At 44.8% G+C, this 22,065-nt stretch overlaps 1 long non-coding RNA gene and 1 other non-coding gene across 3 annotated transcripts; both read left to right on the top strand.

Moving 5' to 3' along the window:
• Window positions 1-376: 376 nt before the first annotated feature.
• LOC106591501 (uncharacterized) lies at window positions 377-3,652 on the top strand. The gene is made up of 3 exons (XR_014392651.1): window positions 377-938; window positions 1,042-1,794; window positions 2,011-3,652. It is a non-coding gene; the product is annotated as an uncharacterized LOC106591501 (transcript).
• A 12,645-nt stretch (window positions 3,653-16,297) lies between these two features.
• LOC145879830 (uncharacterized) lies at window positions 16,298-19,967 on the top strand. Of its 2 annotated transcripts, XR_014392653.1 has the most exons (3): window positions 16,311-16,870; window positions 16,974-17,717; window positions 17,934-19,967. It is a non-coding gene; the product is annotated as an uncharacterized LOC145879830 (long non-coding RNA). The 2 variants fall into 2 exon arrangements; XR_014392652.1 differs by having other exon boundaries at window positions 16,298-17,717.
• Window positions 19,968-22,065: the final 2,098 nt, after the last annotated feature.

The following is a 22,065-nucleotide window of genomic DNA, read 5'->3' on the forward strand; positions in this document are numbered from 1 at the left end:
GGGCTCCCCAGAGCCATACACCTGCCCCGTGAAGCAGTTAGAATTCAAGCTGAAGACTTTCCGTACCTGCACCAGGTAACAGCTGTCATTTGTATATGGTGTACCTTGATGTCTTCATCACATTTGTGAGGAGGTTTAATGTCAGCATAACATGCAGGATACAGAGGTAAAGCATTAAGATAGTTAGTGTGTAGAGGGATCAAAAGGTTTGTGTTGGAGAGCTGATGCATTTCTCTCCGTACCTCTGAAGCTGTGGAGTTATAGTGTATGGTCAGGAGGATTACAATCACCTGTCACTGAACCTGAGCCAAGACCTGACACACAGCCTGGACCTCTACTTTAAGGTAAGCACTTAGCTTCAACCAAGAGTTAGTGAGTATGTCAAGGAACACTATCATTAATGTCATGTTCATAATTGTATTGCTATGCTTTGTGACCTAGCCATCTGCATTAGAGTGTGCATGCAGGGTGTGCTCAGGCAGCATGGCATCTGTGACTAGGCACTTCCTCACGCTGCCCCGGTGAGTCCCTCAGATTACAATTGACAGTCCTGATCTAACTCACCAAACTGGGTTATTGATTTGAGTACAAGACTGATGCCTTTGTCTGTGTGAATGCCTGCCTGGTCGTCTGTGTATGTGAATGCCTGCCTGGTCGTCTGTTTGTGAATGCCTGCCTGGTCGTCTGTTTATGTGAATGCCTGCCTGGTCGTCTGTTTATGTGAATGCCTGCCTGCCTCTGCCTGCCTCTGTCTGCCTCTGTCCGTCTGTCTGTGTGTGTGAATGCCTGTCTCTGAGCAGGGTCCTAATGCTTCATATCAAGCGGTTTACTGCAGGCAACTGGGAGCCAGAGAAGGTGGATGATCCCATATCCATCCCTGCAGAACTGACCCTCCCAGCCGTATGTGGGGCGACAGCCCCTGTCCAGCATGGAGCCAGGTTGGTTTAGACTCTGTTTGGGGACATTGCACATTGGGTAGCCAACACACACCATGATTTTCACACACTAGATATTTCTTTTCAATGCCATCAATTTACACAGGGCAAGCTCCATGGGGAAAAACAACATGGACAACACACCTGCAAACTCCCCGAAAGGCACCCTTGATAGACCAGGTAGGACATTGTGTTACTGACATCATGCAGAACACCCTCTCATGAAACAGGACTATTGAGGAAAGCAAGTCAGAAGCTGAAGTTAAGAGTATATTTGTTGATAGGTTTCCACTTCACTTTCTGGTTTGCATTTACACTATATTTGATATACCCCCACCAGCTTCAAATTCCTCTGACCAGCTAGAGAAACCAGCTGTTAGTGAGAAAGAGCAGCAGGCAGCCGCTGTGGTGAGGAGAGAGAGAGAAAGAGAGAGAGAAAGAGAGAGAAAGAGAGAAATAGAGAGAGAGAGAGAAATAGAGAGAGAGATAGTGGGCGGATCAAGATAAGGCAGTTATAGAAGGCACCCCTATCCTGTAGACAAAATAACAATCCTATTATTAAATGTGTTTCCTTACAGAGACACCAGCCAGACAATATCTACAAATTGTCAAGTGTGATCTCACATCTGGGAGACAACATGTGTACAGGTAAAATGCACGCACGCACACACAATTCTGAAAGCTTAATGTACACTCTATTCTGTTTCCCTTGTTCCCTAGGCCACTACATCAGTGATGTTTTGGACAGCCGTGGCAGTGGGTGGCTCTGCCTGGATGACGCACATGTCTTGAGGACAGATGAGGCCACTGTGCTGAGGGCAACGGCACAGACTGCCTACATCCTGTTCTATGTCTGCAGGTAAGGCTCTAGCCCACACATTTGAGAAGAATGCCACAAATGGAGTCAATCACGACAATGAGTCATCAAGAAAAAAAAAAGTGTTCACCAAAGCTAGAAAGATGATTAATTGACCACGCATTAAGAGTTATCCCTTTAACCTGTAATCCCTCTGTATGTGTTATTTTCCAGACATTGTATGTACATGTAAGATCTCCCTGTCATTTCTCATTGTAGTGGAGCAGGTGAAGGAGACCAGGCCCCTCACTACTAGGAGAAGCACCAGGAGAACCCATCGTTAGGGGCACAGCGCTCAGGGACCACCTGGAGTAGCACCTACCGCACACCAAGAAACATCAGATTCATCGAATTAGGATGCCCTAGACCACCATCAAGCTGCCCTAGACCACCATCAAGCTGCCCTAGACCACCATCAAGCTGCCCTAGACCACCATCAAGCTGCCCTAGACCACCATCAAGCTGCCCTAGACCACCATCAAGCTGCCCTAGACCACCATCAAGCTGCCCTAGACCACCATCAAGCTGCCCTAGACCACCACCAAGCTGCCCTAGACCACCACCAAGCTGCCGTAGACCACCATCAAGCTGCCCTAGACCACCATCAAGCTGCCCTAGACCACCATCAAGCTGCCCTAGACCACCATCAAGCTGCCCTAGACCACCATCAAGCTGCCCTAGACCACCATCAGGCTGCCCTAGACCACCAGAAGAAACAGCCTACACCACTGTAGGCTATCCACTGTTTATATAAATATAAAACATCTCACCTACCTAGTGCAATTCATTTTCCTTTACTGTACATGGTAGTTAATAACTGCACCTACAGTGCATTCAGAAAGTATTCAGACCCCTTGACTTTTTCCACATTTTGTTAAGTTACAGCCTTATTCTAAAATGGATTAAATTGTTGTTCTTCTTCTCATCAATCTACCCCATAATGACAGCAAAAACAGGTTTTTAGAATTTTTTGCAAATGTATAAAGAAAACAAAAAGCTTAACTATCACATTTACATAAGTATTCAGACCCTTTACTCAGTACTTTGTTGAAGCACCTTTGGCAGCGATTACACCCTCGAGTCTTCTTGGGTATGACGCTACAAGCTTAGCACACCTGTATTTGGGGAGTTTCTCCCATTCTTCTCTGCAGATCCTCTCAAGCTCTGTCAGGTTGGATGGGGAGAATCGCTGCACAGCTATTTTCAGGTCTCCAGAGATGTTCAATCAGGTTAAAGTCTGGGCTCTGGCTGGGCCACTCAGAGACTTGTCCCCAAGCCACCCCTGCGTTGTCTTGGCTGTGTGCTTATGGTCGTTGTCTTGTTGGAAGTTGACCCCTTCGCCCCAGTCTGAGATCCTGAACGCTCTGGAGTTGGTTTTCAACAAGCATCTCTCTGTACTTTGTGCCGTTCATCTTTCCCTCGATTCTGACTAGTCTCCCAGTCCCTGCTGCTGAAAAACATCCCCACAGCACGATGCTGCCACCACCATACTTCACCGTAGAAATGGTGCCAGGTTTCCTCCAGATGTGACGCTTGGCATTCAGGCCAAGGAGTTCAATCTTGTTTCTCATGGTCTGAGAGTCTTTAGGTGGCTTTTGGCAAACTCCAAGCGTGCTGTCATATGCCTTTTGCTGAGAAGTGGCTTCCGTCTGGCCACTCTACCAGAAAGACCTGATTGGTGGAGTGCTGCAGAGATGGTTGTCCTTCTGGAGGGTTCTCCAATCTCCACAGAGGAACTCTGGAGCTCTGTCAGAGTGACCATCAGGTTCTTGTTCACCTCCCTGACCAAGGCCTTTCTCACCTGATTGCTCAGTTTGGCCAGGCAGCCAGCTCTAGGAGTCTGAGGTTCCAAACTTCTTACATTTAGGAATGATGGAGGACAATTCCTTCGACCTCATGGCTTGGTTTTTGTTCTGACATGCACTGTCAACTGCGGGACCTTATATAGACAGGTGTGCCTTTCCAAATCATGTACAATCATGTACAAGTATTTCTGTTTTTTATTTTGTATAAATTTGCTAGAATGTCTAAAAACCTGTCTTCACTTTGTCATTATGGGGTATTGTGTGTAGATTGATGAGGATTTGTAATTTTTTTAAATCCTTTTTGAATAAGGCTGTAACGTAACAAAATGTGGAAAAAGTCAATGGGTGTGAATACGTTCCGAATGCACTGTATAAGAGGCAATCTCTATCATTCATTCATGTTGAGTAAAAAGTGGAAAAAGTTAATAATATTAAAACAATATTGTGTGTCTGTGCACAGTCTATCTACGCACTCCCTCAGGATTTGAATGTAACCACAAATACAATAAAGTAATGGAACAATGAATGGCAATGTAACAGACCATACATCACAGATCAGTTTGGAAGACAGTCTTGACCCACAACTACTGTGGGAAAGACTAAGAGGACATCAGAGCTGGGTGCTCTGCGACTGGAGGTGTGGGCTCCTCTGGGGGGATAGGGATGGCTGCAGGGGCCGGCCCGCAGACGACCCAGAGTCCTGGACAGGGGCCTTGGGTGCCTCTGAGGAAGGTGTTGAAGCAGCTGTGGCAGACTTTGCCTAGTTCCAGAGGAGATATAAACAGGCTATTACTGTCATCTATGCAGACAATCATGTGACCCAAAACAGGTGGGTGCAGCTCATTATGAGTCCAAGTAAAATGGATTAGGGAAATGTACCTTCGATACCATAACTACAACGAAGTTCTTCTCGTCAATTTTGTAGTCTTTAATAGGTGTGTCATCTTGCAGGATTTTGCCAGCATATATGAGCTTCTGTCCAGACACTGGGAAGTTATCTTCTCCTTCAGTACCTTCACCTGTTGAAACCAAAAATAAGCTGTTCAGCCTTGCTTTAATTGTTAAACACAGTGCAACCAAAAAGTTGCTCGCTAACACTGACTGTTTGAATTGCCCAACTTTTTACATTGCGGTTTACCTTACATGATGTAGCTAGCTAGCCATTTTCACTCGTTATGACCTAGCTAGTAAAGGTCTGCTAGAATATTGCTGATTAATCGTCCAACTAGACTTGCATAGACTAAAATAGATAACGTAGTTAGCTAGCTAGCTAGTAATATGGCTGTCAAGCTAATATACAACAAATGGCTGTCTAGCAAATATGGCTGTCTAGCAAATATGGCTGTCTAGCAAATATACAACAAATGTACTAACGTTAGTATTTTTGTTTAGTTTACAGTCACTAGGCAGAGTGGCACCTTTTCAATGAGGTACGGTCAGAGGTCCTCCTAACATACAATGATGAAGACAGCTTGTCGGTCGGAACGTTGGATATTAGGTTATTCAATTATTGAGTCTGAGCAAGAGAGTGCGGTTCTCCTTTTCTTTTTCAAAGGCCATCCTAACAACCATTGCAAAGCTACACGTTCGATCTGTATCAGATCAGCGTCAACTGAAGTGAAATAGGCATTTTACTTTCCATAATAAAATATTACTCTAAAGTATTTTAAGAAGATAGAAGCTAATAAATATGTTTACTGTATATTGTATAGGCTGTAAATGTGTCTTTACATTTGTCTATTGCTGGTGTAATATTCATATGTGAATACATACTGAATTATAATTGGATGCATTTTACCGCCGTATCATACTGTGCGGTGATTGGTTAAGACCACCCAGACGGTTAGGTCATGGGCAGTTGATCGTGGTTGGAGATAGGCTAACAGGTAGTTGTAGCTAGTTAATAAAGAGTTATGTTAAGAAACATCCTGTAGTTCTGCGTTTTATTATTTTGTACAAAGTGTACAAAACAAAACATGGTGTCAGAGTAAATGGTCTTAAAAGATGGATTTTTCTGGAGTTCCTTCACCTCGAATGGACTGGGAGTCTACAAACTTACCCGATGCATGGCGTAAGTACAAACAGCATGTGGAGCTAATGTTCACGGGTCCCCTGAAGGAAAGAGGAGAAGAGGAAAAATGTAGCTACCTGCTCCTCTGGATCGGTGAAAAAGGGAGAGATATTTACAACACATGGACACTTACCGAGGCTGAATCAAAGGTACTGAAAACATACTACGATCGTTTTGAAGCATATGTTGTGCCGAAGACTAATACAATTTTCGCTAGGTACAAATTCCATGAGAAAGTACAGGGAGCTAGCGAGTCTTTTGAACAGTTTGTGACTGAGCTGCGTCTGCTTGTGAAAGACTGTGATTATGCAAACAAGGATGAGATGGTCAGGGACCGTATTGTATTTGGAATACACTCACCGCGAGTGAGAGAGAAACTTTTGAATGTTGGGTCTGAGCTAACGCTGGACAAAGCTATCGACATAGCCAGATCTCACGAGCTAGCACAGGCTCAGATGAAAACCATTTCGCGCCGCAGCACGAGCGCATCACGTGAACAAGCAGTGCACGCAGTCAGGCAGACATCAAAGCACACCTCCGGTGCCCAGAGAGAGCGTTTCAGAACGGAGAGAGACATAACTCCAAAACAGAGCGACACAGACTCAAAACGCCCCAAAACATGTGGATATTGTGGATACAAAGTGCATGGCGAACAAGGAAATTGCCCAGCTAAAGGCAAACAGTGTACTAAATGTGGTAAATGGAATCACTTTGCAAAAGTGTGCAGAGCTTACCGTGGAAAAACAGTACACACAGTGAGTGAAGATGAAATGTCAATCAAAGAGTCAAATGATGATGAACTGTTTATTGATTCAGTGACACAGAAAAGTCACATATCAGAGACAGAGCAAGCCTTTGCTGACATTGAGATAGGAACACAAGGCACAAAGCTAAAGTTCAAACTAGACACTGGTGCACAAGTAAACATTATTCCTCTGAATAAGTACCGCAGCTTGACATCTGAGTGCGAGCTAGAGCCCACCATGCGCAGACTGAATGGTTATGGTGGTGAACAGCTCCCAGTAAAAGGCACATTTACATTTGACATTTTAGTCATTTATCAGACGCTCTTATCCAGAGCGACTTACAGCAGTGAATGCATACATTTCATAGATTTTTTTTTCTGTGCTGGCCCCCCGTGGGAATCGAACCCACAACCCTGGTGTTGCAAACACCATGCTCTACCAACTGAGCTACAGGGTATTTGCACTTTCAAATGCAAATACAAGGAAAGTGACATGATGTTGGACTTTTACGTTGTTGACACTAGAGCACCTGCAGTGCTAGGTCTTAAAGCATGTTTAGACATGGACCTCATCAAGCTAGTTTTATCAGTAACAGCACCAGTAGAGACAGAAAATGTACTGGAGGAGTTTGCTGATGTCTTTACAGGAATAGGATTATTCCCAGGAGAATGTACCATTCACCTTGACCCAGACGCAACCCCTGTGGTCTACCCACCGAGAAAGATTCCCCTTGCTCTCCGTGCCCGTCTGAAGAAAGAGTTGGAGAGCATGGAGCAATCTGACATAGTCACCAAGGTTACAGAACCGACTGACTGGGTAAACGCGTTAGTGGTGGTGGAGAAACCACGCACAGGCAAGCTCCGAGTATGCCTCGACCCAAGAGACTTGAACAAGGCTATCAAACGGCCCCATTACCCTTTACCGACGCTAGATGGTATCACGCACAAGCTAGCGGGAGCACACTACTTCAGTGTCATGGACGCTAGATCAGGCTACTGGGCTATCAAGCTCACAGAAGAGTCATCTAAGCTCACAACATTCAACACACCGTTTGGACGCTACAGGTTCTGTCGCCTGCCTTTTGGGATTATCTCAGCCCAAGACGAGTTTCAGCGAAAGATTGACGAAGTATATGAAGGCCTCGACGGAGTTGTGGCAATTGTGGACGACATCCTTGTTTATGGTCGAACCAAAGAGGAGCACGACCGAAACCTCCGCGCGATGCTGCAAAGGTCCCGCGAGAGAGGAGTCCGGCTCAACCCCGAGAAGAGCACAGTCAGCGCTACAGAGGTCAGCTACTTCGGACATCTTCTCACAGCGAATGGAATCAAGCCAGATCCACAGAAGATCTCAGCCATAAAAGAAATGGAGCCACCAAAGAACCGTGCAGAGCTGGAAACAGTGCTTGGCATGGTCAACTACTTAGCCAAGTTCGCACCCAGCCTCTCCAATGCTAATGCACCCCTGCGTCAACTGCTAAAGCAGTCCAGTGAGTTTCTTTGGGACAAGCAACACGACATTGCTTTCCAGAATGTGAAAGACTTGATCACGAGAGAACCAGGACCAATCCTTGCCTACTACGACCCCAACAAAGAGCTCAGACTCCAAGTGGACGCGTCGAAGTATGGACTAGGTGCAGTGCTACTGCAAGAAGGAAAGCCCATCGGCTACGCTTCCAAATCTCTCACAGACTGTGAAATCAACTACGCTCAAATCGAAAAGGAGCTCTATGCCATTCTGTTCGGATGTAAACGTTTCCATCAGTACGTATATGGACGACAAGTCATTGTGGAATCCGACCACAAGCCCCTTGAGTCAATCATGAGGAAACCACTAGCTGCAGCCCCGCCAAGGCTACAGAGAATGATCCTTCAACTACAAAAATACGACTTCACAATCACTCACCGTCCAGGCAAAGACATCCCTGTCGCAGACACACTCTCCAGGAAGTTTCTTACCTACAAGGACAGCAGCCTCAGTGAGGGAATGGACATGCAAGTGCACACTGTGTACAGCAACTTACCAGTTAGTGACACGAAACTGAAGGAGATCCAAGCAGAAACAGACAAGGACTCACAACTCACACAGCTGAGGAAAGTCATACAGGATGGATGGCCTGAGGAGAGGAGAAAATGCCCTCAGAGCGTCTCAGAATTCTGGAACCATCGTGATGAACTATCACAGATCAACGGAATCATTTTCAAAGGAGAGAAAATCATTATTCCTACCAGTCTCAGAGAAGAGATTTTGACAAAGATCCATGCTGGACACATGGGCATGGAAAAGTGCAAACAGAGAGCACGGGACATTTTGTTTTGGCCTGGAATGTGCAAACAAATAGAGGACATTGTTGGTAGATGCACCATCTGTCTTGAAAGACGCCCCTCAAACACCAAAGAGCCAATGTTACCTCACTGTATCCCAGACCGACCCTGGCAGGTTGTGGCAACCGATCTGTTCACCTGGAACAACGAGGACTACATCGTAACAGTGGACTACTACAGCAGATACTTCGAACTCGACAAGCTTCACAGCACCACATCTGCAGCTGTGATACACAAGCTGAAAGCAGCCTTTGCCAGGCATGGCATTGTAGAGACTTTAATATCTGACAATGGGCCCTGTTACAAATCAAATGAGTTTGAATCCTTCACAAAAGCATGGGAGTTAACACATGTCACCACAAGCCCACATTACCCTCAAAGTAATGGCCTTGCTGAAAAATCTGTGCAGATTGCTAAATCACTCATGGACAAAGCAAAAGCAGACAAGAGAGACCCCTACCTCAGTCTCCTTGAATACCGCAACACTCCAGTTGACAACTTCAAATCACCAGCCCAGCTGTTGATGAGCCGCAGACTTCGCTCAACCCTTCCCAGCACCAACCAGCAGCTGCAACCTGAGGTTGTCAGCTACAAGGAAATGCATGAAAAACGTGCACAGAGACAACAACAACAAAAGCGATACTTCGACAGGTCAGCTAGACCACTGCCACCACTGATCGACGGAGAGTCAGTTAGAATCCAGGAGCATGGCCTCTGGAAACCAGCAGTCGTCATCCAGCCAGCTGACACTGAACGTTCATATCACGTCCGCACAGCAGAAGGAGCAGTGTACCGCCGCAATCGTCGTCACTTACTGAACACAAAAGAACAACACACTGATGAGATGAACTGTTCCCCTGAAAGAGAACGTGATGGACTAAACACACACACAGCACAACATACACCACACTTACCTGCAACACCACAAGAGCTGTTGACTGACACAGAAGCATGCTCAACATCATATCGCACAAGGTCAGGAAGAGAGGTCAAGCCCAGAGCTGTCCTCGACCTGTGAAATGTCAAAGGGTGTAGGCGGATCGCTGCCCTAAAAGCGTTCCAGACTGTAAACTTGTTATTGAAAGTTCACTTGACATGCTTTGGTATTGTATTTGTTTGAAATGTTAAGATGTCATTTCTACAGTGAAAGCTGAGTTGCTGAGAATCCCTTGTTTGAAAAGTTGGATCATTGTTTCAGAGTCTATGTTGATTCAGTTGGCGTATTATGCAATATAAATGGTTACTTACCTTGAGTTCAAACTACAGAGCATGTATCCAAAAGAAAAGCTTAGAATATGTAAAACATTTGTATTTTGTTTAAAAGAAGGGGGATGTAATATTCATATGTGAATACATACTGAATTATAATTGGATGCATTTTACCGCCGTATCATACTGTGCGGTGATTGGTTAAGACCACCCAGACGGTTAGGTCATGGGCAGTTGATCGTGGTTGGAGATAGGCTAACAGGTAGTTGTAGCTAGTTAATAAAGAGTTATGTTAAGAAACATCCTGTAGTTCTGCGTTTTATTATTTTGTACAAAGTGTACAAAACAAAACAGCTGGCAGCACCAATTCACCGAGTCAAATTCTGTGAATGTGTGAATGTAGGCCACTTGGGCAATAAAAGTTATTTTGATTCTGATAGACAGTACTTCGAATTTCCTAGCCTCTTACTATATCCCATACAATCATGCGTCAGTGACCCAGGGAGCATGGGAGAAAGAGAAGACAAATGTTTTCTCAATAAAAAAACAGGTTTATTGGCAAGAACCTAGTTATTTTGTATATTTTATGAAATAGGAACAACTCTGAATACACGATCAATTCATTTTGTAAATTATTTTTCAACATTTTGGTTTGTGTGATTTGTTGGCTATTTACGCTGGTAACGCGTAGTCAAGCGCATCATAATTTGGTTATGACATCACAATGTTAAATAGGCAACATATTTTGATGTTCTGCAAAATAAGGCATAGTCTACAAATACACTGAAATGGGATGTTTGTGTTGCTGTTAAAAGGTATATGTTTAGTCTGGGCTAGAATTGATCTAATTCTGTTACAATTTAGAGTATATTCTATTCTTTTCTGCTATTCCTAGTTGTTTCATTGTCTATTTATGTGTCCCATATGGCAGGATTTGGGACAGAGGGTATAACTATGGTTACAATGGGCGACAAGTTCTTTATTTTATGGTCAGATCATGTGGTTTGGGTGTGACCTTTGCTGCTAGTTCAAATATAACAAGGTCTGTTGTGAAGCAAGTAAGATCTTTTTATTTGATTTGTTATGTACTATATTAGCTATATAATGTTTCTCCAAACAGAAAAAGAAGTGCAGAGTTCGCCTCGGGATTGGGAGCCGCTGTCCATCGCCGTTCCCAATCCCACCCAAACTGACGTCATTGGATGCCAGCATGGTAACTGCGTCAGTTTGGAAAAACCGGGAGAAGAAGAACGTAAAGGATCACCACCAACTTGATTCTTCCTTTGTCTCTTCTTTCCATTTGAAACCGTCTACAACATCTCTGACACCCCTCGACCCCTTGTCTGGCCGAACACCAATCGGCGCTGCATCCCCCTCACCCCCTGGATCCCCTGCCAGATCCCCTTCCACTCTCTCCAAGTTCTTCAGCCTCTCTTCCCTCTCCTCTCTCCACATGTCATCTGTCTCTTCTTCTTCAGAGGAAGGATCACAGACCTCCTCCCCTTTTAGTGCTTCCTCTGTTTCCCTGGCTGTCTCAACTCAGCCATCCTCCTCTGCCACTCCCCCCAGTCCTGCCTGCCCTTCCTCCACAACCCACGTCTCCTCCCCTGCCCCCCAGTCCTCCTCTCCAAACCCCGTGGACCACCATGGAGAGACCAACAAAGACAGTGAGACTGCCAGGTACTGCAGCCTGATATCAAATTTCATGCCAACCAACACCATTGAATTGAAATGAAAAAGCCAATATAATATAGCTAACCTAATGCATATGTCTGTGTGTCTTTACAGAGATCTTATGAGCTCTGAGGTCAAAGAGGTGGGGGCATTTGTTCCACAGACAAAGAGAATGGTACCCCGATTTGCTGGCATCGCAGGTCTGTAAACGGGTGCCATTTGTTGGTGCTATTTTTCTCAATTCATCTTTGACAAAGCTTCTTTCTTACCGCTGTCCGTCTCTCGGTCTCTCTCTGCAGAGGCCTCCATTGACCTGAGGGATTCCTCTGTCTCCTTGGAGAGGTAAGTACTGTAGACAATAGCCACCTTCATCTCACTCGACTCTACATAAGAGTGGTCACTCACACCATGACATGGTAAGGAATATCTGTATGCTTGTACATTAAAACAGTGTTCAAACAGACCGATTGGTGTCGAGCTACTGCTACTGAGGCCTCTAACCAGTCTCTCTTCCTCCAGGCCATTGGTCAGACCTCGGGAAGCCATGGCTCGCCTCCCAAACCTGTTCAGCAAGAGTAGCACCCAGCTGGGGGAGCAGAGCTGCACAGGCGAGGGCGAAGACAACACCAAGCTCCTCGGGTAAAACACACACACATCTACACACACACACCTACTCTTATCTCTGAGCTCTGCTTTTTGTTTTAAATAATTCTGTGTGGTATTCAGAGTTATCTTGCGTTCATGCCTTACAAATCCATTCATTAGTTTACCTTTGGTCCACTGTTCAGATATTAGTGTGTAACTGATGGCTTCTTTCCCACAGGTTGCCTAATATTGGCAACACCTGCTTCATGAACTCTGCTCTGCAGTGCCTGCTGGGGCTGCCAGCATTTTGCAGAGACATCCTGAGACAACAGGACACCTGGAGTTTCTCCCCCTCCTCTAAACTGCTATGGTATACAGCCTCGCTTTCACTCTCCTGTCCCACCTGTACACACACTGACCCACCCATCTAGACGCTTATAGTTACAGTACACAAGTCCCGCCTCAATGTATGTGTCAGTGGAGGCTGCTGAGGGGACGACGGCTCGTAATGATGTCTGTAATGGAGCAAATGGAATGGCATCAAACACATAGAAACCATATGTTTGATGTATTTGATAGCATTCCACTGATTCCGCTCCAGCCATTACCAATTAAGGTGCCATCAACCTCCTGTGGTATGTATGTACAGTATGTATGTATGTATGTATGTATGTATCTATCTATCTATCTATCTATCTATCTATCTATCTATCTATCTATCTATCTATCTATCTATCTATCTATCTATCTATCTATCTATCTATCTATCTATCTATCTATCTATCTATACTAAACAAATATACTGCTCAAAAAAATAAAGGGAACACTTAAACAACACAATGTAACTCCAAGTCAATCACACTTCTGTGAAATCAAACTGTCCACTTAGGAAGCAACACTGATTGACAATAAATTTCACATGCTGTTGTGCAAATGGAATAGACAACAGGTGGAAATTATAGGCAATTAGCAAGACACCCCCAATAAAGGAGTGGTTCTGCAGGTGGTAACCACAGACCACTTCTCAGTTCCTATGCTTCCTGGCTGATGTTTTGGTCACTTTTGAATGCTGGCGGTGCTTTCACTCTAGTGGTAGCATGAGACGGAGTCTACAACCCACACAAGTGGCTCAGGTAGTGCAGCTCATCCAGGATGGCACATCAATGCGAGCTGTGGCAAGAAGGTTTGCTGTGTCTGTCAGCGTAGTGTCCAGAGCATGGAGGCGCTACCAGGAGACAGGCCAGTACATCAGGAGACATGGAGGAGGCCGTAGGAGGGCAACAACCCAGCAGCAGGACCGCTACCTCCGCCTTTGTGCAAGGAGGAGCAGGAGGAGCACTGCCAGAGCCCTGCAAAATTACCTCCAGGAGGCCACAAATGTGCATGTGTCAGCTCAAAACGGTCAGAAACAGACTCCATGAGGGTGGTATGAGGGCCCGACGTCCACAGGTGGGGGTTGTGCTTACAGCCCAACACCGTGCAGGTTGTTTGGCATTTGCCAGAGAACACCAAGATTGGCAAATTCACCACTGGCGCCCTGTGCTCTTCACAGATGAAAGCAGGTTCACACTGAGCACATGTGACAGACGTGACAGAGTCTGGAGACGCCGTGGAGAACGTTCTGCTGCCTGCAACATCCTCCAGAATGACCGGTTTGGCGGTGGGTCAGTCATGGTGTGGGGTGGCATTTCTTTGGGGGGCCGCACAGCCCTCCATGTGCTCGCCAGAGGTAGCCTGACTGCCATTAGGTACCGAGATGAGATCATCAGACCCCTTGTGAGACCATATGCTGGTGCGGTTGGCCCTGGGTTCCTCCTAATGCAAGACAATGCTAGACCTCATGTGGCTGGAGTGTGTCAGCAGTTCCTGCAAGAGGAAGGCATTGATGCTATGGACTGGCCCGCCCGTTCCCCAGACCTGAATCCAATTGAGCACATCTGGGACATCATGTCTCGCTCTATCCACCAATGCCACGTTGCACCACAGACTGTCCAGGAGTTGGCGGATGCTTTAGTCCAGGTCTGGGAGGACATCCCTCAGGAGACCATCCGCCACCTCATCAGGAGCATGCCCAGGCCTTGTAGGGAGGTCATACAGGCACATGGAGGCCACACACACTACTGAGCCTCATTTTGACTTGTTTTAAGGATATTACATCAAAGTTGGATCAGCCTGTAGTGTGGTTTTCCACTTTAATTTTGAGTGTGACTCATAATCCAGACCTCCATGGGTTGATAAATTGGATTTCCATTGATTATTTTTGTGTGATTTTGTTGTCAGCACATTCAACTATGTAAAGAAAAAAGTATTAATAAGATTATTTAATTCATTCAGATCTAGGATGTGTTATTTTAGTGTTCCCTTTATTTTTTTGAGCAGTGTATATAAATGCAACATGCAACAATTTGAAAGATTTTACTCTGTTACAATTCATATAAGGAAATGAGTCTATTGAAATAAATTCATTAGGCCATAATGTATGGATTTCACGACTGAGCAAGGGCACAGCCATGGGTGGGGCTGGGAGGGCGTAGGCCCAACCACTGGGGAGTTAGGCCCAGCCGATCAGAATGAGATTTCCCCCACAAAAGGGCTTTATTACAGACAGAAATACTCCTCAGCACCCCCTCAGACGATGCCGCCGGTGAAGAAGCTGGATGTGGAGGTCCTGGGCTTGTGTGGTTACACGTGGTCTGCGGTTGGACGTACTGCCAAATTCTCTAAAACAATGTTGGAGATGGCTTATGGTATAGAAATTAACATTCAATTCTCTGGCAACAGCTCTGGTGGACATTCCTGCTGTCAGCATGCCAATTGCACACTCCCTCAAAACCTGTGACATCTGTGGTACTGTGTTGTGTAACAAAACTGCACATTTTAGAGTTGCCTTTTATTGTCCTCAGCACAAGGTTTACCTGTGTACCTGTGTGATGATCATGCTGTTTAATCAGCTTCTTGATATACCACCTGTCAGGTGGATGGATTATCTTGGCAAAGGATAAATGCTCACTAACAGGGATGTTAACAAATTTGTGCACAGAATTTGAGAGAAATAAGCTTTTTGTACATATGGAACATTTCTGGGATCTTTTATTTCAGCTCATGAAACATGGGACCAACACTTCACATGTTGCATTTATATTTTTGTTCAGTGTACTGTATGTATGTATGTATGTATGTATACATACTGTCTTTTGTACACTCTTAGTGCCTCATATGATTTTTAAGATAAAACCACACCCAACTCAGCTACTGATTAACACCAGAGATGATTTCCTGTCACAATCAGGAATCAGTTGAATCATATTTGATCAGAGGCTAAAGTAGAAGCACAGAGTTAATCTGTGGCCAAAGTGAGAGAGTGAAACCTGAATGCATGCTCTTTGTCTCCCTCCACAGCTGCTTTGCCGAGTTACATCAGGCAAGGCTTTCTGGAGGCACTGTCAATGCTAAGAAAAAGGAAAAGATGAAAATCCTTCAAACAGTCAAGCGCTGTCTCTCCGTTGTCAATGAGGACTATGAGGACGACGGTGAACAGGTAAGATATTATATGCTAAAAGACTCACTTAACAATAAACCTGGGACACGTGACAATCTTTTTCCTTAGCTCTGTTTCAGTTGTAGTTGTTGATGTATTTTCTGTTTCTTTCCCATTCTTCTCTTAGGATGCCCATGAATGTGTGTTGCTCCTCCTCTTTCAGCTGAAGGAGGAGGGTATGGCATTAAAGGGCTCCCCAGAGCCATACACCTGCCCCGTGAAGCAGTTAGAATTCAAGCTGAAGACTTTCCGTACCTGCACCAGGTAACAGCTGTCATTTGTATATGGTGTACCTTGATGTCTTCATCACATTTGTGAGGAGGTTTAATGTCAGCATAACATGCAGGATACAGAGGTAAAGCATTAAGATAGTTAGTGTGTAGAGGGATCAAAAGGTTTGTGTTGGAGAGCTGATGCATTTCTCTCCGTACCTCTGAAGCTGTGGAGTTATAGTGTATGGTCAGGAGGATTACAATCACCTGTCACTGAACCTGAGCCAAGACCTGACACACAGCCTGGACCTCTACTTTAAGGTAAGCACTTAGCTTCAACCAAGAGTTAGTGAGTATGTCAAGGAACACTATCATTAATGTCATGTTCATAATTGTATTGCTATGCTTTGTGACCTAGCCATCTGCATTAGAGTGTGCATGCAGGGTGTGCTCAGGCAGCATGGCATCTGTGACTAGGCACTTCCTCACGCTGCCCCGGTGAGTCCCTCAGATTACAATTGACAGTCCTGATCTAACTCACCAAACTGGGTTATTGATTTGAGTACAAGACTGATGCCTTTGTCTGTGTGAATGCCTGCCTGGTCGTCTGTGTATGTGAATGCCTGCCTGGTCGTCTGTTTGTGAATGCCTGCCTGGTCGTCTGTTTATGTGAATGCCTGCCTGGTCGTCTGTTTATGTGAATGCCTGCCTGCCTCTGCCTGCCTCTGTCTGCCTCTGTCCGTCTGTCTGTGTGTGTGAATGCCTGTCTCTGAGCAGGGTCCTAATGCTTCATATCAAGCGGTTTACTGCAGGCAACTGGGAGCCAGAGAAGGTGGATGATCCCATATCCATCCCTGCAGAACTGACCCTCCCAGCCGTATGTGGGGCGACAGCCCCTGTCCAGCATGGAGCCAGGTTGGTTTAGACTCTGTTTGGGGACATTGCACATTGGGTAGCCAACACACACCATGATTTTCACACACTAGATATTTCTTTTCAATGCCATCAATTTACACAGGGCAAGCTCCATGGGGAAAAACAACATGGACAACACACCTGCAAACTCCCCGAAAGGCACCCTTGATAGACCAGGTAGGACATTGTGTTACTGACATCATGCAGAACACCCTCTCATGAAACAGGACTATTGAGGAAAGCAAGTCAGAAGCTGAAGTTAAGAGTATATTTGTTGATAGGTTTCCACTTCACTTTCTGGTTTGCATTTACACTATATTTGATATACCCCCACCAGCTTCAAATTCCTCTGACCAGCTAGAGAAACCAGCTGTTAGTGAGAAAGAGCAGCAGGCAGCCGCTGTGGTGAGGAGAGAGAGAGAAATAGAGAGAGAGAGAGAGAAATAGAGAGAGAGATAATTCCATCCAGTTGAGATAGTGGGCGGATCAAGATAAGGCAGTTATAGAAGGCACCCCTATCCTGTAGACAAAATAACAATCCTATTATTAAATGTGTTTCCTTACAGAGACACCAGCCAGACAATATCTACAAATTGTCAAGTGTGATCTCACATCTGGGAGACAACATGTGTACAGGTAAAATGCACGCACGCACACACAATTCTGAAAGCTTAATGTACACTCTATTCTGTTTCCCTTGTTCCCTAGGCCACTACATCAGTGATGTTTTGGACAGCCGTGGCAGTGGGTGGCTCTGCCTGGATGACGCACATGTCTTGAGGACAGATGAGGCCACTGTGCTGAGGGCAACGGCACAGACTGCCTACATCCTGTTCTATGTCTGCAGGTAAGGCTCTAGCCCACACATTTGAGAAGAATGCCACAAATGGAGTCAATCACGACAATGAGTCATCAAGAAAAAAAAAAGTGTTCACCAAAGCTAGAAAGATGATTAATTGACCACGCATTAAGAGTTATCCCTTTAACCTGTAATCCCTCTGTATGTGTTATTTTCCAGACATTGTATGTACATGTAAGATCTCCCTGTCATTTCTCATTGTAGTGGAGCAGGTGAAGGAGACCAGGCCCCTCACTACTAGGAGAAGCACCAGGAGAACCCATCGTTAGGGGCACAGCGCTCAGGGACCACCTGGAGTAGCACCTACCGCACACCAAGAAACATCAGATTCATCGAATTAGGATGCCCTAGACCACCATCAAGCTGCCCTAGACCACCATCAAGCTGCCCTAGACCACCATCAAGCTGCCCTAGACCACCATCAAGCTGCCCTAGACCACCATCAAGCTGCCCTAGACCACCATCAAGCTGCCCTAGACCACCATCAAGCTGCCCTAGACCACCATCAAGCTGCCCTAGACCACCACCAAGCTGCCCTAGACCACCACCAAGCTGCCGTAGACCACCACCAAGCTGCCCTAGACCACCATCAAGCTGCCCTAGACCACCATCAAGCTGCCCTAGACCACCATCAAGCTGCCCTAGACCACCATCAAGCTGCCCTAGACCACCATCAGGCTGCCCTAGACCACCAGAAGAAACAGCCTACACCACTGTAGGCTATCCACTGTTTATATAAATATAAAACATCTCACCTACCTAGTGCAATTCATTTTCCTTTACTGTACATGGTAGTTAATAACTGCACCTACAGTGCATTCAGAAAGTATTCAGACCCCTTGACTTTTTCCACATTTTGTTAAGTTACAGCCTTATTCTAAAATGGATTAAATTGTTGTTCTTCTTCTCATCAATCTACCCCATAATGACAGCAAAAACAGGTTTTTAGAATTTTTTGCAAATGTATAAAGAAAACAAAAAGCTTAACTATCACATTTACATAAGTATTCAGACCCTTTACTCAGTACTTTGTTGAAGCACCTTTGGCAGCGATTACACCCTCGAGTCTTCTTGGGTATGACGCTACAAGCTTAGCACACCTGTATTTGGGGAGTTTCTCCCATTCTTCTCTGCAGATCCTCTCAAGCTCTGTCAGGTTGGATGGGGAGAATCGCTGCACAGCTATTTTCAGGTCTCCAGAGATGTTCAATCAGGTTAAAGTCTGGGCTCTGGCTGGGCCACTCAGAGACTTGTCCCCAAGCCACCCCTGCGTTGTCTTGGCTGTGTGCTTATGGTCGTTGTCTTGTTGGAAGTTGACCCCTTCGCCCCAGTCTGAGATCCTGAACGCTCTGGAGTTGGTTTTCAACAAGCATCTCTCTGTACTTTGTGCCGTTCATCTTTCCCTCGATTCTGACTAGTCTCCCAGTCCCTGCTGCTGAAAAACATCCCCACAGCACGATGCTGCCACCACCATACTTCACCGTAGAAATGGTGCCAGGTTTCCTCCAGATGTGACGCTTGGCATTCAGGCCAAGGAGTTCAATCTTGTTTCTCATGGTCTGAGAGTCTTTAGGTGGCTTTTGGCAAACTCCAAGCATGCTGTCATATGCCTTTTGCTGAGAAGTGGCTTCCGTCTGGCCACTCTACCGACCTGATTGGTGGAGTGCTGCAGAGATGGTTGTCCTTCTGGAGGGTTCTCCAATCTCCACAGAGGAACTCTGGAGCTCTGTCAGAGTGACCATCAGGTTCTTGTTCACCTCCCTGACCAAGGCCTTTCTCACCTGATTGCTCAGTTTGGCCAGGCAGCCAGCTCTAGGAGTCTGAGGTTCCAAACTTCTTCCATTTAGGAATGATGGAGGACAATTCCTTCGACCTCATGGCTTGGTTTTTGTTCTGACATGCACTGTCAACTGCGGGACCTTATATAGACAGGTGTGCCTTTCCAAATCATGTACAATCATGTACAAGTATTTCTGTTTTTTATTTTGTATAAATTTGCTAGAATGTCTAAAAACCTGTCTTCACTTTGTCATTATGGGGTATTGTGTGTAGATTGATGAGGATTTGTAATTCTTTTATCCTTTTTGAATAAGGCTGTAACGTAACAAAATGTGGAAAAAGTCAATGGGTGTGAATACGTTCCGAATGCACTGTATAAGAGGCAATCTCTATCATTCATTCATGTTGAGTAAAAAGTGGAAAAAGTTAATAATATTAAAACAATATTGTGTGTCTGTGCACAGTCTATGTACGCACTCCCTCAGGATTTGAATGTAACCACAAATACAATAAAGTAATGGAACAATGAATGGCAATGTAACAGACCATACATCACAGATCAGTTTGGAAGACAGTCTTGACCCACAACTACTGTGGGAAAGACTAAGAGGACATCAGAGCTGGGGGCTCTGCGACTGGAGGTGTGGGCTCCTCTGGGGGGATAGGGATGGCTGCAGGGGCCGGGCCCGCAGACGACCCAGAGTCCTGGACAGGGGCCTTGGATGCCTCTGAGGAAGGTGTTGAAGCAGCTGTGGCAGACTTTGCCTAGTTCCAGAGGAGATATAAACAGGCTATTACTGTCATCTATGCAGACAATCATGTGACCCAAAACAGGTGGGTGCAGCTCATTATGAGTCCAAGTAAAATGGATTAGGGAAATGTACCTTCGATACCATAACTACAACGAAATTCTTCTCGTCAATTTTGTAGTCTTTAATAGGTGTGTCATCTTGCAGGATTTTGCCAGCATATATGAGCTTCTGTCCAGACACTGGGAAGTTATCTTCTCCTTCAGTACCTTCACCTGTTGAAACCAAAAATAAGCTGTTCAGCCTTGCTTTAATTGTTAAACACAGTGCAACCAAAAAGTTGCTCGCTAACACTGACTGTTTGAATTGCCCAACTTTTTACATTGCGGTTTACCTTACATGATGTAGCTAGCTAGCCATTTTCACTCGTTATGACCTAGCTAGTAAAGGTCTGCTAGAATATTGCTGATTAATCGTCCAACTAGACTTGCATAGACTAAAATAGATAACGTAGTTAGCTAGCTAGCTAGTAATATGGCTGTCAAGCTAATATACAACAAATGGCTGTCTAGCAAATATGGCTATCTAGCAAATATACAACAAATGTACTAACGTTAGTATTTTTGTTTAGTTTACAGTCACTAGGCAGAGTGGCACCTTTTCAATGAGGTACGGTCAGAGGTCCTCCTAACATACAATGATGAAGACAGCTTGTCGGTCGGAACGTTGGATATTAGGTTATTCAATTATTGAGTCTGAGCAAGAGAGTGCGGCTCTCCTTTTCTTTTTCAAAGGTCATCCTAACAACCATTGCAAAGCTACACGTTCGATCTGTATCAGATCAGCGTCAACTGAAGTGAAATAGGCATTTTACTTTCCATAATAAAATATTACTCTAAAGTATTTTAAGAAGATAGAAGCTAATAAATATGTTTTATGTTTACTGTATATTGTATAGGCTGTAAATGTGTCTTTACATTTGTCTATTGCTGGCAGCACCAATTCACCGAGTCAAATTCTGTGAATGTGTGAATGTAGGCCACTTGGGCAATAAAAGTTATTTTGATTCTGATAGACAGTACTTCGAATTTCCTAGCCTCTTACTATATCCCATACAATCATGCGTCAGTGACCCAGGGAGCATGGGAGAAAGAGAAGACAAATGTTTTCTCAATAAAAAAACAGGTTTATTGGCAAGAACCTAGTTATTTTGTATATTTTATGAAATAGGAACAACTCTGAATACACGATCAATTCATTTTGTAAATTATTTTTCAACATTTTGGTTTGTGTGATTTGTTGGCTATTTACGCTGGTAACGCGTAGTCAAGCGCATCATAATTTGGTTATGACATCACAATGTTAAATAGGCAACATATTTTGATGTTCTGCAAAATAAGGCATAGTCTACAAATACACTGAAATGGGATGTTTGTGTTGCTGTAAAAAGGTATATGTTTAGTCTGGGCTAGAATTGATCTAATTCTGTTACAATTTAGAGTATATTCTATTCTTTTCTGCTATTCCTAGTTGTTTCATTGTCTATTTATGTGTCCCATATGGCAGGATTTGGGACAGAGGGTATAACTATGGTTACAATGGGCGACAAGTTCTTTATTTTATGGTCAGATCATGTGGTTTGGGTGTGACCTTTGCTGCTAGTTCAAATATAACAAGGTCTGTTGTGAAGCAAGTAAGATCTTTTTATTTGATTTGTTATGTACTATATTAGCTATATAATGTTTCTCCAAACAGAAAAAGAAGTGCAGAGTTCGCCTCGGGATTGGGAGCCGCTGTCCATCGCCGTT

The sequence above is a fragment of the Salmo salar genome, chromosome 06 (genome assembly GCF_965601325.2).
Source record: "Salmo salar chromosome 06, fSalSal1, whole genome shotgun sequence".
Taxonomy (NCBI): Eukaryota; Metazoa; Chordata; class Actinopteri; order Salmoniformes; family Salmonidae; genus Salmo; species Salmo salar.